Consider the following 17,850-nt stretch of genomic DNA (forward strand, 5'->3'; position numbering starts at 1 on the left):
CGCTGTTACTGTTATTGTTACTGCTTACTGAACCCCTTATTACACCATGTCAAAATAAAAAGAAGCTAGACTAAGCTATGATCTATGAATTACAAAAGTCTTATCTATATCTTCAAACTTGATCTTGTATTTTCTTGTTGTCTTGTATTCTCTTGGTGACACCCATTTGTTGCCGCCTTGAATTGTAAACTGAGATGTTTTCCTTTTCTCCAAGTGGATGTCTGACTGCCACTACATTTTGAGATGTTTTTCTTCTTTCCAGGTGGACGCTTGACTGCTGAACTTGAATGTGTTCCCTGCTCTCCAGGCGGGCTCCTGATTGCTGAACTTGAAATGTATTCCCTGCTCTCCAGGCGGGCTCCTGACTTCAACAAAATAGACAAAAAACAAAGAAAATTTTCTGCCCCCGTTTGGGTATCTGGGCACACATGTAAGTGTAAAACGGATCATATTACCAAATATCAATAAGAACTTGAAAGCTAAACTTGAATTGTACTCCCTTGTTCTCCAAGCGGGCGCCTGATTGCTGACTTGAAATGTATTCTCTGCTCTTCAGGCGGGATCCTGACTACTGACTTAAAATGTATTCCCTGCTCTCCAGGCGGGCTCCTGACTCCTAAACTTGAATGTATTCCCTGCTCTCCAGGCAGGCTCCTGACTGCTAAACTTGAAATGTATTTCCTGCTCTCCAAGCGGGCTCCTGACTGGTAAACTTGAATGTATTCCCTGCTCTCCAGGCGATCTCCTGATTGCTAAACTTGAAATGTATTCCTTGCTCTCCAGGCGGGCTTCTGACTACTAAACTTGAAATGTATTCCCTACTCTCCAGGCGGTCTCCTGACTGTTTGGTGACTGCCTTTCTCCGCGGAGGGTTTCTCCGAAACAACCGAAATTTCCTGTCCATGTTTTAATCAAAGAAAAATTTGTCAATTTAAAATGTGGTGGTTAGTTGATGGCATTCTTGGTGAAGGTCTCTCCGCTGCATTGTTTTGTTTTGACTGGCTTCCCTAAACTGGCCAAGAACCACTTGACTTTCTGACTGACTTTCAAACCCACATGATTTTGGATGACCCGAGTGTTCTATACCTGAACCGTTGTTTCACACCTCTAACCCCTTTAACTGAACCTCTGCATATCCCATGAAATTACTAAATCATTTTGCCCATGGAACTTTTGCTGGCACTTTATCCCACTTTACATCATGTTATCTTTGGTATGCTCTGGCCGCACTGTGCTTTGCAATCTTGAAGCCGGTAGTGAGCTTTAAAATTCCTTCTTATTTGCTTAAACAGTACTGACATTGGGAACATCTTAGAGAAATAAACCCAAAAGAAATGAAATGCAATGACTTTCAGAGTTAAGGATAAGAAAATCCAAAACTGGAAGAATATCTGAAAAGGAAAAAGAAAAGAGACTTATCTGAGTGGAGCAGCTGGCACCAACAATCATGACATGCACTTCGGATTAATCAGCCCAGTTTGTCCAACCAACCAACCCTTCGTTGCCATACTTTGTTGTCCCGGAATTTTCATAACCTGATTTCTTCACCCAAAATCCTGACCTTGTTCATCTTGCGGTGCCTTGAAAGATTTTCACCAGCATACCTCTCTCATTCGTTCATCTGTCAACTCACTTTCGCCTCAAGGTGCCCGAGAGGGTTTTCACCAATAAGACTCTCTCATTTTTATTCTCTCTGCTCCCATTGCCTTACAGTGCCCATGAGGGTTTTCACCAATAAGACTCTCTCATTTTTATTTCTCTCAGCTCTCCTCGCCTTATGGTGCCCATGAGGGTTTTTACCAATAAGACTCTCTCATTTTTGATTTCTTTGCCCTGTTTGGACCAGAGTGTTGCCCCTGATATGAATCACTTCTACCTGCTCGGCTTGGCAGTTCTCAAAGACTGATTGGAAGGTCTTTCTTTGGACCGTAATGTGGGCTTTTGGACGGAATTAGAAAGAAAGGGTATAGAAGGCTCAAAATAATTTGAATGGGTTCAAAATTACAACTTTCAAAATCAGATTTCTTACAACAACCACAACTTCTGCCCCAGTTTCTTGTTTGGGGACTTTTGGATTTTTATTTTGATGGGACCGAACCATGAGGCTGCCTACGTATCCTTGACAGGAATCAGGTCGAACGTAGTTCATGTCATAGAAATTACTTTGTTGTTGTGATTTTCTCTTTTCTCTTTCTTTTCTTTTCTCTTTTTGCTTTCTTTTTATCTTTTTGTTTCTTTTCTTCTTTCTCTTTTGTTCTTTTTTCATTCTTTTCTTCCTCTTTCATTCCTTTTTTTTCTTTCCTTTCTCTTTCTCTTTTTCTCTTCTTCTTTTACTTATCTTTCATGCTTGTGTTTCTGATATTCGCTACTGATTCGAAAGAGGGGTATGAAAGAAAATAAATAAGGCTCAAAGGGATAACAAAGGATAAAGTGTTTAGATAGCAGAACAAAATTCCTTCGTCATTCAAAATCTTCAAAAATATGCCAAGTACAAACGAATATAAATTAACCAAAGAAAATCATACATAGTATCTTTTGACCGCATCGGAGTTGATGGCCATTTCTATACACTTGTCTTCTATATCTGTTAAATATAAAGCGCCATTTGTCAACACTCTAGTTATGATGTATGGCCCCTGCCAGTTCGGGGCGAACTTGCCTTTGGCTTCAGCTTGATGAGGAAGACTGCGTTTCAATACTAACTGACCAACTTCAAACTTCCGTGGACGCACCTTCTTATTGTATGCTCTTGCCATTCTTTGTTGATACAATTGGCCATGACACACTGCTGCCAATCATTTCTTGTCTATCAAACTCAATTGTTCCAAGGGGGTTTTGACCCACTCATCATCATCGATCTCAGCCTCCGCGACTATGCGAAGGGATGGAATTTCCACTTCTGCGGGTATCACTGCTTTGGTGTCATACATCAACAAATAAGGAGTCGCCCCTACTGAAGTACGGACAGTAGTGCGATAACCTAACAATGCAAATGGCAGCTTCTTATGCCATTGTCTGGACCCTTCCACCATTTTCCGAAGTATCTTCTTTATGTTCTTGTTTGTCACGACCCGGATTTCCCACCATCGGGTGTCGTGATGGCGCCTAGTATCGGAGCTAGGCAAGCCAAATATTTAAAACACCTTTCCTTCTTTCTTTCAAACAATATAATAAATGAGACAAAATTTAAGCGGAAGACTTTAAATCTAAAGCAACTGAAAACTAAAAGTGCGTAAGTTTAATACACATCACTACCCAAGGTCTGGTGTCACTAGCTCACGGACTACTACAGAATACTACAAACAATGTCTGAAAGGAAACACATCATGTCTGTCTAATACAAGATGAACAAACGAAAAACATCGAAAGGGACTTTGGCCTGCGAACGCCAGCTAGGCTACCTCGAGAGTCACTGGACTGAAGATAGCTCCCAGAAGTCCTACTGTTGCGGTCTGTAAGCTGCTCCCTGATCTGTGCACAAAAATGCACAGAGTGTAGCATCAGCACAACCGACCCCATGTGATGGTAAGTGCCTGGCCTAACCCCGGCAAAGTAGTGACGAGGCTAGACAGTACCTACCACAATTAACCCGTACAGATATATATACAACAAGTGCAAGAAAACAATAACAAGATAATACAAAGTAAAACTGGGAGGGGACATGCTATCGGGGAGTAACAGATAAAAATGAAATATCGGAAATAAACAGAAGAACTCCGGTTTCCATGATATATATATATATATATAGTGGACGGCGTGCCACACGATCCCATAATATCATATATAAGTGGACGGCGTGCCACACGATCCCATAATATAGTATATAAGTGGACGGCGTGCCACACGATCCCATTTAACAATATATAGGTGGACGACATGCCACACGATCCCTTTTAACAATATATAGGTGGACGGCGTGCCACACGATCCCTATTTCCATATACCACGTGGTAGGCGTACCACCCGTTCCCATTTCATCTTTATCATAGTGCACAATATGTCACCGGCAACGGAGGCCAATAACCAAGTGGACGGCGTGCCACACGATCCCCATAATATCATATATAAGTGGACGGCGTGCCACACGATCCCATAATATCATATATAAGTGGACGGCGTGCCACACGATCCCATAATATCATATATAAGTGGACGACGTGCCACACGATCCCATAATATCATATATAAGTGGACGGCGTGCCACACGATCCCATAATATCATATATAAGTGGACGGCGTGCCACACGATCCCATAATATCATATATAAGTGGACGGCGTGAATATATATATCAGTCTACACATCCCGGCAAGGGAGTATTCACAACACATTCTCCTTTTAAATCATTCTTCCTCAACTGTTCATATTATATGAAACTTATCAAATAAACAAGGAGCTTGTGTCACATTATTCGAATTAAAAGCAATCAAGACTCACGGTCATGCTAGACTCCGGTGCATAGATAACCGTCACCATGCCTATACACTGTACTCCACATTAGCAAGTAGCAAATATCATCCTAATCCTATTCCCTCAAGCCAAAGTTAGAACAAACACTTATCTCGAATGCTCCAAACTCAACTCACGCTTCTAGTATAGCTTTACCTCTTGATTCCACCACCAATCCGCTCGAATCTAGTCATAAGTTACTTAATCACATTAATAATTACTAAATGAATCATCCCTAATGCATGAAAATAGATTTTTTCAAGGTTTTTCCCAAAAAGGTCAAAAATACCCCCGGACCCACGTGGTCGAAACTCGAGGTTCGGACCAAAACCCGGTTACCCATTCCCCTATGAATCCAAATATATGATTTGTTTTTAAATCGGACCCCAAATTGAGGTCCAACTTCTCAATTTGTAGAAAACCTAGGTTCTACCCAAAACACCCAATATCACCCCTGAAAATCTTTGATTTGAAGTTGAAATTATGTTAAAAGATGTTAAGGAATAAAGAAATTAAGTTAGAAATCACTTACCAATCGTTTTGGAGAAGAAAAGTTGTTTAGAAAATCGCCTCTTAGGTTTTGGGTTTTTGAAAAGTGAAAAATGACTGAGATTTTCCGAACTTGTATACCTTTCTGAGGACCTGGCGCTGACCGCACAAAAATATGTTGCGGCCGTGCCGAGTGGGAGAAAAATTTGGGCTTTTCTGAACCCTTCCAGCGCGGACCGCACTGTTTTGGTGTGCGGCCGCGCTGGTTAACCTGAAACCCTAGCCCTCAGACTCAGCCACGCGGACCGCACAGAAAGGCATCGCGGCCGCGCGGCTCCAGCACGGACCGTGCGGAAATGACCGCGGCCGCGTTGGTGTCTGCCACACATGAACCTGCATTTTCTTAAGTCCAAGACCTCCCGGGCCCCATTCAAAACTCACCCGAGCCCTCGGGGCTCCAAACCAAACATGCACACAACCTTAAAAACATCTTACGGACTTACTCGTGCGATCAAATCGCCAAAATAACATCATATACATAGGATCAAGCCTCAAACACATGATTTTCTTTCTTCAACTTTCATAACTCAAATTCTCCATTTTTAGTCCGAAACACATCATATGACGTCCGTTTTTAGCCAAACTTTACAGATAGTGCTTAACAATATTTAAGACTTGTACCGGGCGTCGGAACCAAAATACAAGCCCGATACCTATATTTTCTAACTCCTTTTCATTTCAAATTTTCATATCAAATTTCAGAAAAACAATTTCTTTCAAAAATTCATTTCTCGGGCTTGGGACCTCAGAATTTGATTTCGGGCACACGTCCAAGTCCCATATTTTCTATGGACCCTCCGGGACCGTCGAATCACAGGTTCGGGTCCGTTTACCCAAAATGTTGACCGAAGTCAACATTATGCATATTAATACCAAAATTCATCAAATGTTTCACAAAATTCACATATTCTAACAGAAAAAAAACTTTCCGGCTACGCGCCCGAACTGCGCATGCAAATCGAGGCGACTAAAAGCGAGGTTTTCAAGGCCTCGGGAGCATGGAACAAGGAAGAATTACGGTGATGACCCCTTGGGTCGTCACATTCTCCACCTCTAAAACAATCGTTCGTCCTCAAACAGACAAAAGAAATAAGTACTTGAGTCGGGAAATAAATGAGGATAGCGACTCCGCATATCGAACTCGGACTCCTAGGTCGATGGCTTAGGAGGCTGACCTCTCCACTGAACACGCACCGAAGGAAAACTCTTCGACCTCAACTGTCGAACCTACCGGTCTAGAATAGCCACCGGCTCCTCCTCATATGATAGATCCTTGTCCAATTAGACAGTGCTGAAATCTAACACGTGCGATGGATCACCGCGATACTTCCGGAGCATAGATACATGAAACACAGGATGCACAGCTGACAAGCTAGGTGGCAAGGCAAGTCTATAAGCCACCTCTCCCACATGATCAAGGATCTCAAATGGACCGATGAACCTAGGGTTGAGCTTGCCCTTCTTCCCAAATCTCATCACGCCCTTCATAGGCGATACACGGAACAATACTCGCTCACCAACCATGAAAGCAACATCTCTGACCTTGTGGTCTGCATAACTCTTCTGTCTGGACTAAGCTGTACGAAGTCTATCCTGAATAATCCTGACCTTGTCCAAGGCCTCCTGAACTAGATCCGTACCCAATAATCGAGCCTCTCCCGGCACAAACCATCCAACTGGAGACCGACATCGCCTACCATACAATGCCTCATACGGAGCCATCTGAATGCTGGACTGGTAGCTATTGTTGTAGGCAAACTCTGCTAACGGCAAAAACTGGTCCCACGAGCCTCCAAAATCAATGACACAGGCTCGGAGCATGTCCTCAAGAATCTGAATAGTCCTCTCGGACTGACCGTCCGTCTGGGGATGAAATGTTGTACACAACTCAATCTGGGTGCCCAACTCTCGCTGAACCGCTCTCCAGAAATACGAGGTAAACTGCGTACCCCGATCCGAAATGATAGATAGTGGCACCCCATGAAGGCGAACAATCTCCCTGATATAAATCTTGGCTAACCTCTCGGACGAATAGGTGGCTGCAACAGGAACAAAATGCGCTGACTTGGTCAGCCTATCAACAATAACCCAAACCGTATCAAACTTCTTCCGAGTCATCGGAAGTCCAGTAACAAAATCCATAGTAATCCTCTCCCACTTCTACTCGGGAAGCTCAATCCTCTGAAATAAGCCACCGAGCCTCTGATGCTCGTACTTAACCTGCTGACAGTTCAAACAACCAGCCATATATGCAACAATGTCTTTCTTCATTCTGCGCCACCAATAGTGCTGCCTCAAATCCTGATACATCTTCGCTGCGCCCGGGTGAACAGAATACCGAGAACTGTGGGCCTCCGCTAAGATCAACTCTCTAATCCCATCAACATTGGGCACACAAACTCGCCCCTACAATCTCAATATGCCATCATCATCTAAGGTTTCTTTCTTGGCACCTCTACACTGCATCGTGTCTCTCAAGACACACAAATGGGGATCCTCAAACTACCGCTCGCGGATACGCTCTAATAGTGAGGAACGAGCAACCGTGCAAGCTAACACTCTACTAGGCTCAGAAATATCCAACCTCACAAGATGATTGGCCAAGGCCTGAACATCCAAAGTAAGCGATCTCTGGCTAACTGGAATATAAGCAAGACTACCTATGCTGGCGGACTTCTTGCTCAATGCATCGGCCACCACATTGGCTTTCCTTGGGTGGTATAAGATAGTAACATCATAATCCTTTAGCAACTCTAACCACCTCCTCTGCCTCAAATTCAACTCTTTCTGCTTGAACAGATACTGAAGACTCTTGTGATCAGTGTAAACCTCACACGTCACGCCATATAAGTAATGCCTCCAGATCTTCAAGGCATGAACAATGGCTGCGAACTCGAGATCATGAACCGGATAATTCTTCTCGTGGATCTTCAATTACCTCGAAGCATAGGCAATGACTTTGCCTTCCTGCATCATCACTGCACCAAGCCCAATACGAGACGCATCACAATAGACCGTATATGGCCCTAAACCTGTGGGCAAAACCAATACCGGTGCCGTAGTCAGAGCCGTCTTGAGCTTCAGAAAGCTCGCCTCACACTCGTCCGACCACCTGAACTGGGCACCCTTCTAGGTCAATCTGGTCATAGGGGCTGCAATGGATGAAAACCCCTCCACGAACCGATGATAGTAACCTGCTAACCCCAGGAAACTCTGAATCTCCGCAGCTGAAGCTGGTCGAGGCCAGTTCTTGACTGCCTCTATCTTCTTCGGGTCTACCTGAATACCTGCTGCTGATACGACATGACCCAGGAATGCGACCGAACTCAACCAAAACTCGCACTTTGAGAACTTAGCATACAACTGACTACCCTTCAGGGTCTGAAGAACCACTTTGAGGTGCTGCTCATGCTCCTCCTGACTGCGGGAGTATATCAAAATATCGTCAATGAAAACAATCACGAACCAATCCAGATAGGGCCTGAACACTCGGTTCATCAATTCCATAAATGCTGTTGGGGCATTGGTCAACCCAAATGACATGACCAAAAACTTATAATGCCCACACCGAGTACGAAATGTTGTCTTAGGGACATCAGACGCCCTAATCCTCAGCTGATGATAACCAGATCTCAAATCTATCTTCGAGAACACCCTCGCACCCTAAAGCTGGTCGAATAAATCATCAATCCTCGGCAGTGGATACTTATTCTTAATTGTAACCTTGTTCAATTGTCGGTAATCAATGCACATTCTCATCGAACCATCCTTTTTCTTAACAAACAACACCGGAGCACCCCAAGGCGAAACACTGGGTCTAATGAAACCTTTCTCAAGCAAATCCTGCAGTTGTTCCTTTAACTCTTTCAACTCCGGCGGGGCCATATGATATGGCGGGATAGAAATGGGTTGAGTGCCCGGAGCCAAATCAATACAAAAGTCGATATCCCTGTCAGGCGGCATACCCGGCAGGTCTAAAGGGAAAACCTCAGGAAACTCCCAAACAATGGGCACGGAATCAATAGAGGGGACCTCCGCGCTAGAATCGTGAACATACGCCAAATAGGCTAAACATCCCTTCTCGACCATACGCCGAGCCTTCACATACGAGATAACACAGGGGGTATAATGACCAGAAGTCCCTCTCCACTCTAAGCGGGGTAAACCCAGTAAGGCTAAGGTCACGGTTTTGGCATGGCAATCCAAGATAGCATGGTACGGGGATAACCAATCCATCCCCAATATAACATCGAAGTCGACCATGTCCAAAAGCAACAAATCAACACGGGTCTCAAGAACCCCAAACACTACGATACAAGAACGATGAACTTGGTTGACCACAATAGAATCACCCACCGGTGTTGACACATAAACAGGAATACTCAATGGGTCACTAGGCATAACCAAATAGGGTGCAAAATAGGACGACACATATGAATACGTAGATCTGGGATCAAATAGCACAGAAGCATCCCTATCATAGACCAGAATAGTACCTGTAATCACAGCATCTGATGACTCAGCCTCTGGCCTGGCTGGCAAAGCATAACAACGGGGCTGGGCCCTACCTCCCTGAATCATATCCCTAGGACGATCTGCTGCTGGCTGACCCCTACCTCTAGCGGTCTGAGCTCCACCTCTAAGACCTCTACCTCCACCTCTATGTCCTCTACCCCGGCCTCTAGATGGCTGGGCAGGCTGTGGAGCAACTGGTGCCTGGATCATCGGGCGAGGACCCTGCTGCTGCAAGTTGCTGGAAGCTCGAGGGCAATATCTGGCAATGTGACTCACATCGCTGCAAGTATAACAAGCCCTCGGCTGCTGAGAATAACGAAGTGGTGGTGCACTGATAGGTGCTGATGGTGAACTGAAGAGCTGCTGGACAGAATACTGCGGCTGAGAACCACGACCACCTGGTGTACCATTAGAAGCCTGGAGAGCTGACTGAAAGGGCCTCGGAGGATGGCCTCTACCATAAGAATCCCTACATCCAGACGAGGTACCACTGAATCTACCAGAATAACGGGGCCTTTTATCAGACCCATGACCACCTCCCTGAGCAAGTGCCATCTCTATCTGGCGGGCACCATCTGCCGCCTCCTGAAATGAAATCTCACTACCGGCACTCATGGCCATCTGAACACGGATTGGTTGAACTGCTGGAACCTGAGCCTGAGGAGCTACTGGCTCTGGAGTACGAGTATCGGGAGTCTGAACTCCTCCCCCATCCTGAGATGTGGCTGGAGCTACGAGAAGCAAACCCGCTCTAGAAATGCCCTCCATAAAGCCTACCAGTCGGACCAAAGTGTCCTGAAGCACTAGAGTGGCTATGAAACCCTCTGGGACCTGAGCTGGGCCCACTGGAAAAGCTGCCAGAGCTAGAACCTCCTCGTCATAGTTAGTACGAGGCTCCACCTCTGGGACTGCTACTCGGGGCTGAGCTCTGCCTCGGCCTCGGCCTCTGGTACGGCCTCGCCCTCTGCCCCTGATAGGAGCTGGGGCCTCGGGCTGTTGTGCGGTAGAAGAGGAAGCACGTGTTCTCACCATCTGCGAAAGAACAGAGTAGGAGGACGATCAATACTTGAGAATCAGAATCGCACGACACGAATGAACAAAGTGAAGTTTTCCTAACTCAGTAGCCTCTGCGGGATAAATACAGACGTCTCCATACCGATCCCTCAGACTCTACCAAGTTGTCCGTGAGTTGTGAGACCTAAGTAACCTAGTGCTCTGATACCAACTTGTCACGACCCAGATTTCCCACCATCGGGTGTCGTGATGGCGCCTACTATCGGAGCTAGGCAAGCCAAATATTTAAAATACCTTTCCTGCTTTCTTTCAAACAATATAATAAACGAGACAAAATTTAAGCGGAAGACTTTAAATCTAAACCAACTGAAAACCAAAAGTGCGGAAGTTTAATACACATCACTACCCAAGGTCTGGTGTCACTAGCTCACGGACTACTACAAAATACTACAAACAATGTCTGAAAAGAAACACACCATGTCTGTCTAATACAAGATGAACAAACGAAAAACATGGAAAGGGACTTCGGCCTGCGAATGCCAGCTAGTCTACCTCGAGAGTTACTGGACAGAAGAAGGCTCCCAGAAGTCCTACTGTTGCGGTCCGTAAGCTGCTCCTTGATCTGTGCACAAAAATGCACAGAGTGTAGCATCAGTACAACCGACCCCATGTGCTGGTAAGTGCCTGGCCTAACCCCGGCGAAGTAGTGACGAGGCTAGACAGTACCTACCACAATTAACCCGTACAGATATATATACAACAAGTGCAAGAAAACAATAACAAGATAATACAAAGTAAAACTGGGAGGGGACATGCTATCGGGGAGTAACAGATAAAAATGAAATATCGGAAATAAACAGAAGAACTCCGGTTTCCATGATATATATATATATATATAGTGGACGGCGTGCCACACGATCCCAAAATATCATATATAAGTGGACGGCGTGCCACACGATCCCATAATATAGTATATAAGTGGACGACGTGCCACACGATCCCTTTTAACAATATATAGGTGGACGGCGTGCCACACGATCCCTTTTAACAATATATAGGTGGACGGCGTGCCACACGATCCCTATTTCCATATACCACGTGGTAGGCGTACCACCCGTTCCCATTTCATCTTTATCACAGTGCACAATATGTCACCGGCAACGGAGGCCAATAACCAAGTGGACGGCGTGCCACACGATCCCAATTCATATCATATATAAGTGGATGACGTGCCACACGATCCCATAATATCATATATAAGTGGACGGCGTGCCACACGATCCCATAATATAGTTCATAATATCTGACTTCTTATAGTAGACCCCTTCAGGGGAGAATAACAACTCAATACCTTTAACCCGACAAGGGTACAACTAACAGCCCAAAATATCCCGATGAGGGAGAATATATTATTAGTCTACACATCCCGGCAAGGGAGTATTCACAACACATTCTCCTTTTAAACCATTCTTCCTCAACCGTTCACATTATATGAAACTTATCAAATAAACAAGGAGCTTGTGTCACATTATTCGACTTAAAAGCAATCAAGACTCACGGTCATGCTAGACACCGGTTTATAGATAACTGTCATCATGCCTATACACCGTACTCCACATTAGCAAGTAGCAAATATCATCCTAATCCTATTCCCTCAAGTCAAAGTTAGAACAAACATTTACCTCGAATGCTCCAAACTCAACTCACGCTTCTAGTATAGCTTTACCTCTTGATTCCACCACCAATCCGCTCGAATCTAGTCATAAGTTACTTAATCACATTAATAATTACTAAATGAATCATCCCCAATGCATGAAAATAGATTTTTTCAAGGTTTTTCCCAAAAAGGTCAAAAATACCCCCGGACCCACGTGGTCGAAACTCGAGTTTCGGACCAAAACCCGGTTACCCATTCCCCCATGAATCCAAATATATGATTTGTTATTAAATCGGACCCCAAATTGAGGTCCAACTTCTCAATTTGTAGAAAACCTAGGTTCTACCCAAAACACCCAATTTCACCCCTGAAAATCTTTGATTTGAAGTTGAAATTATGTTAAAAGATGTTAAGGAATAAAGAAATTAAGTTAGAAATCACTTACCAATCGTTTTGGAGAAGAATAGTTGTTTGGAAAATCGTCTCTTAGGTTTTGGGTTTTTGAAAAGTGAAAAATGACCGAGATTTTTCGAACTTGTATACCTTTCTGAGGACCTGGTGCGGACCGCACAAAAATGTGTTGCGGCCGTGCCGAGTGGGAGAAAAATTGGGGCTTTTCTAAACCCTTCCAGCGCAGACCGCACTGTTTTGGTGTGTGGCCGCGCTGGTTAACCTGAAACCCTAGCCCTCAGACTCAGCCACGCGAACCGCACAGAAAGGCATCGCGGCCGCGCGGCTCTAGTGCGGACCGTGCGGAAATGACCGCGGCCGCGCTGGTGTCTGCAACACCTGAACCTATATTTTCTTAAGTCCAAGACCTCCTGGGCCCCATTCAAAACTCACCCGAGCCCTCGGGGCTCCAAACCAAACATGCACACAACCTTAAAACATCTTACGGACTTACTCGTGCGATCAAATCGCCAAAATAACATCATATACATAGGATCAATCCTCAAACACATGATTTTCTTTCCTCAACTTTCATAACTCAAATTCTCCATTTCTAGTCCGAAACATGTTATATGACGTCTGTTTTTTGCCAAACTTTATAGATTGTGATTAACACATATTTAAGACTTGTACCGGGCGTCGCAACCAAAATACGATCCCGATACCTATATTTTCTAACTCCTTTTCATTTCAAATTTTCATATCAAATTTCAGAAAAACAATTTCTTTCAAAAATTCATTTCTCGGGCTTGGGACCTCCGAATTTGATTCCGGGCACACGCCCAAGTCCCATATTTTCTACGGACCCTCCGGGACTGTCAAATCACAGGTCCAGGTTCGTTTACCCAAAATGTTGACTGAAGTCAACATTATGCATATTAATACCAAAATTCATCAAATGTTTCACAAAATTCACATATTCTAACAAAAAAAAAACTTTCCGGCTACGCGCCCGAATTGCGCATGCAAATCTAGGCAACTAAAAGCGAGGTTTTCAAGGCCTCGGGAGCACGGAACAAGGAAGAATTACGGTGATGACCCCTTGGGTCGTCACATTGTTGGCTGCCTCACTGCTCCATTTGCCTTAGGGCGATATGGGGTGGAATTACAATGTGTAATCTTAAACTGTTGACACACCTCTTTCATCAGATGACTATTGAGATTAGCCCCATTGTCTGTAATGATCACCTTTGGTATCCCAAACCGGCAAATGATATTTGAGTGCACAAAATCAACCACCGCCTTCTTGGTTACCGACTTGAATGTTTTAGCTTCTACCCACTTGGTGAAATAGTCTATAGCCACCAGAATGAACATGTGCCTGTTTAATGTTGATGGCTCAATTAGCCCAATGACATCCATGCCCCACGCGACAAAAGTCCATGGTGCAGACATCGTGTGTAATTCAGATGGTGGAGAATGAATCAAATCTCCATGCACTTGGCACTAATGACATTTACGCACGAAACTGATACAATCTAGCTCTATAGTGAGCCAATAAAAACCTACTCAGAGAATTTTCTTTGCCAACACGTACCCACTCATGTGCGGTCTATAGACTCCAGAATGTACTTCGGTCATAATAGCTGTAGCCTGCCTAGCATCTATGCATCTCAGCAGCCCAAGGTCTGGAGTCCTTTTGTACAGAACCCCTCCGCTGAAGAAAAAAACCGCTTTCCAACTGCCTAATTGTTCTTTTTTGATCACCTGTGGCTTGTACTGGATATACCCCCATCCCGATGTACTCCCTAATATCGTGAAACCAAGGCTCCCCATCGAGCTCTTCTTCTAGCACATTACAATAAGCATGCTGGTCGTGGACTTGGATATGCAACGGGTCTACATAAGCCTTATCTGGATGATGTAACATTGACGCCAGAGTAGCCAAAGTATCAGCGACCTCATTATGAATCCTTGGAATATGCCTGAACTCTATTGATTGGAAACGTTGACAAAGATCATGCAAACATTGCCGATATGGTATGAGTTTTAAATCCCATGTTTCATATTCTCCCTGAATTTGGTGCACCAGAAGGTCCGAGTCTCCCAAGACCAAGACTTCCTGGACACCCATATCCACAGCCATCCTCAAATCCAAAATGCATGCCTCGTACTCAGCCATGTTGTTAGTATAATAGAACCGAAGCTGAGCTGTAACAAGGTAGTGATGCCCTGTTTCAGAAACAAGTACCGCTCCTATCTCAACGCCTTTCATGTTAGCGGCCCCATCAAAGAAAAGTTTCCATCCTGGCCTTTCACTCTGTTCCAACTCCTCAATGTGCATTACCTCTTCATCAGGGAAATACGTCTTCAAAGGTTCGTATTCTTCATCCACAGGATTCTCAGCCAAATGGTCGGCCAATGCTTGTGCTTTCATCGCAGTCCGAGTCACGTAGACAATGTCAAATTCTATGAGCAAAATCTGCCATTTTGCGAGCCTTCCCGTGGGCATAGGCTTCTAGAAGATATACTTCAACGGATCCAAACGAGAGATGGGGTAAGTAGTATAAGATGACAAATAGTGTTTTAACTTCTGGGCTACCCAAGTTAGGGCGAAACACATCTCTCAAGATGAGTGTACTTAATCTCATAAAATGTGAACTTCTTGTTGAGATAATAGATGGTGTGCTCCTTCCTGCCAGTGATGTCATGCTGTCCCAACACACATCCAAATGAATTGTCCAAGACCATCAAATACAGAATTAAAGGTCTCCCTGGTTCTGGCGGGACCAACACAGGTGGGTTTGACAAGTACCCCTTTATCTTATCAAATGCTTCCTGACATTCATCTGTCCACTTGACTGCAGCATCTTTCTTTAACAGTTTGAAAATAGGCTCACAAGTTGTTGTAAGCTGAGCAATAAACCGGCTGATGTAATTCAATCTCCCCAATAGGCTTATCACCTCAGTCTTGTTCTTTGGGGGTGGCAACTCCTGGATAGCTTTGATCTTTGATGGGTTTAATTCAATACCTCGGCGGCTGACTATGAATCCCAACAACTTTCCAGACGGAACATCGAATGCGCATTTTGCAGGGTTGAGCTTGAGATTGTACCTGCGAAGCCTTTGGAAGAACTTTCTCAAATCTCTGACATAGTTAGACTGCTTTCTGGACTTTACAATCACACCATCTATATAAACCTCGATCTCCCTGTGTATCATGTCATGGAATATGGTCGTCATTGCCCTCATGTAGGTTGCCCCAGCATTTTTCAGACCGAATGGCATGACCCGATAACAGTACGTTCCCCATGGCGTGATGAATGTTGTCTTTTCTGCATCCTCTTCATCCATTAAGATCTGATGGTAGCCCGCATAACAATCCACAAAAGAACCAATCTCATGTTTGGCACAATTATCGATCAATATATGGATGTTCGGCAATGGGAAGTTATCCTTGGGACTTGCCTTGTCGAGATCCCGATAATCAACATACACCCTGGTCTTACCATCCTTTTTCGGCACAGGCACAACATTGGCTAACCAGGTGGGATACCGGGTGACCCGAATGACTTTGGCCTCAAACTGTTTGGTGACCTCTTCCTTAATCTTCACACTCATATCAGTTTTAAATTTCCTCAGCTTCTGCTTGACAGGAGGGAACACCGGGTCAGTGGGCAATTTGTGAACCACCAAGTCAGTGCTTAGACCTGGCATATCGTCATAGGACCATGCAAAAATATCTTTGAATTCAAACAATGTTTTGATTATCTCTTCCCTCATTTGTGGTTCCATATGAACACTTATCTTAGTTTCTCGGATATTATCTTGGTCCCCTAAATTGACTGCTTCTGTATCACTCAGGTTAGGCTTGGGTTTTTCTTCAAAATGGCTTAGTTCTTTACTAATCTCTTCAAAGGCTTCATCCTCATCATATTTCGATTCAACATCACATTCTATTTCTTGAATTACTATTTCAGAATTAGATTGGCTTTTAAGACTGGGTCGGAGATTCCTCATGCATGTCATATCATTGAAGCCAGCATAAAAAGAACTATACAAGGAAGAAAAGAAAAACAAAAATAAAACTATCAAAAAGGAAGAAAAGGGAAATTGCATTTCATTGAAATTAAAGATAACAAGGTTTATACATCCAAACAGATGGAACATAGAGTCTGAATTACAACCCTGGAATAATCCAGATAAACTGAAAGAAAATCAAAGCAAACTACCAAAACTCCTTCCTGGTGGGGAGAGGAGTAGGTTCCCAATTGTTAATCTTTGCACTAGGCCCAACAAGTTGCACATCCGCCTTGCTAGAACCCTCTCCTGTTTCCATGTTCACTTCGTCGAATATCCTCTTGAACTTATCCATCAAATCCCCATCCATATCAACCACCGAATTGGGAACTGTCGTCACTGGGCGCTTTCTGGTACCAGGCCTGACAAATGATCTGGAAAGACGCGGGACTGGCTTTGGAAGGGCCCATGCTCTCTATTTCATTTTTCTGGCTCTTCTCACATCTGCAACTGTGGGCTTGAACCCCAGACCAAATGTATCCAAGTTTTTAGGAAGAGAAACCGGTTGTACGACACCTGGTAGAGATGCACCCAAACCCTTGACCGGTCTAAAACCATTTTTCAATATTTCAACGGCTACCATGACTGATGCAGCAGCTACCCTCGGAGTTGGAACGCACCTCCCTTCTAGAATTCTCTGTACCGATACTGTGTCAAAAACTTGATAAACCCACGGCCCCTTTTCGTCTTCAAACTCTATGAACGAAACAATGGCATCACTAGAACACACAAATTATCTTCGTCGTGCACAACAATTTCCTGTCGATACCATTCAAACTTGACCATTTGATGCAGAGTAGACGGGACCGCTTTGGCATCATGAATCTAGGGTCGTCCTAATAGCAGATTGTAAGAAACAGCCACATCAAGCACCTGGAATTCCATAGTAAATTCAACTGGCCCTATTGTGAGCTCAAGCACTATGTCCCCGACTGAATCTTTCCCTCCACCGTCGAATCCTCGAACGCAGATAATATTCTTGTAAATTCTCTCATCCTCCACCTTCAACTTGTTCAGAGTGGAGAGAGGACAAATGTTCGCACTAGACCTATTGTCAACCAGCACCCGAGTAACCATGGAATCTTCACATTTCACCGTCAGATAGAGGGCTTTATTGTGCTCAGTACCCTCCATGGGCAACTCATCATCAGAAAAAGTGACTCTGTTTACCTCAAATATCTTATTAGCTCTCTTTTC

Source organism: Nicotiana tabacum, chromosome 16 (genome assembly GCF_000715075.1).
Source record: "Nicotiana tabacum cultivar K326 chromosome 16, ASM71507v2, whole genome shotgun sequence".
NCBI classification, from domain to species: Eukaryota; Viridiplantae; Streptophyta; class Magnoliopsida; order Solanales; family Solanaceae; genus Nicotiana; species Nicotiana tabacum.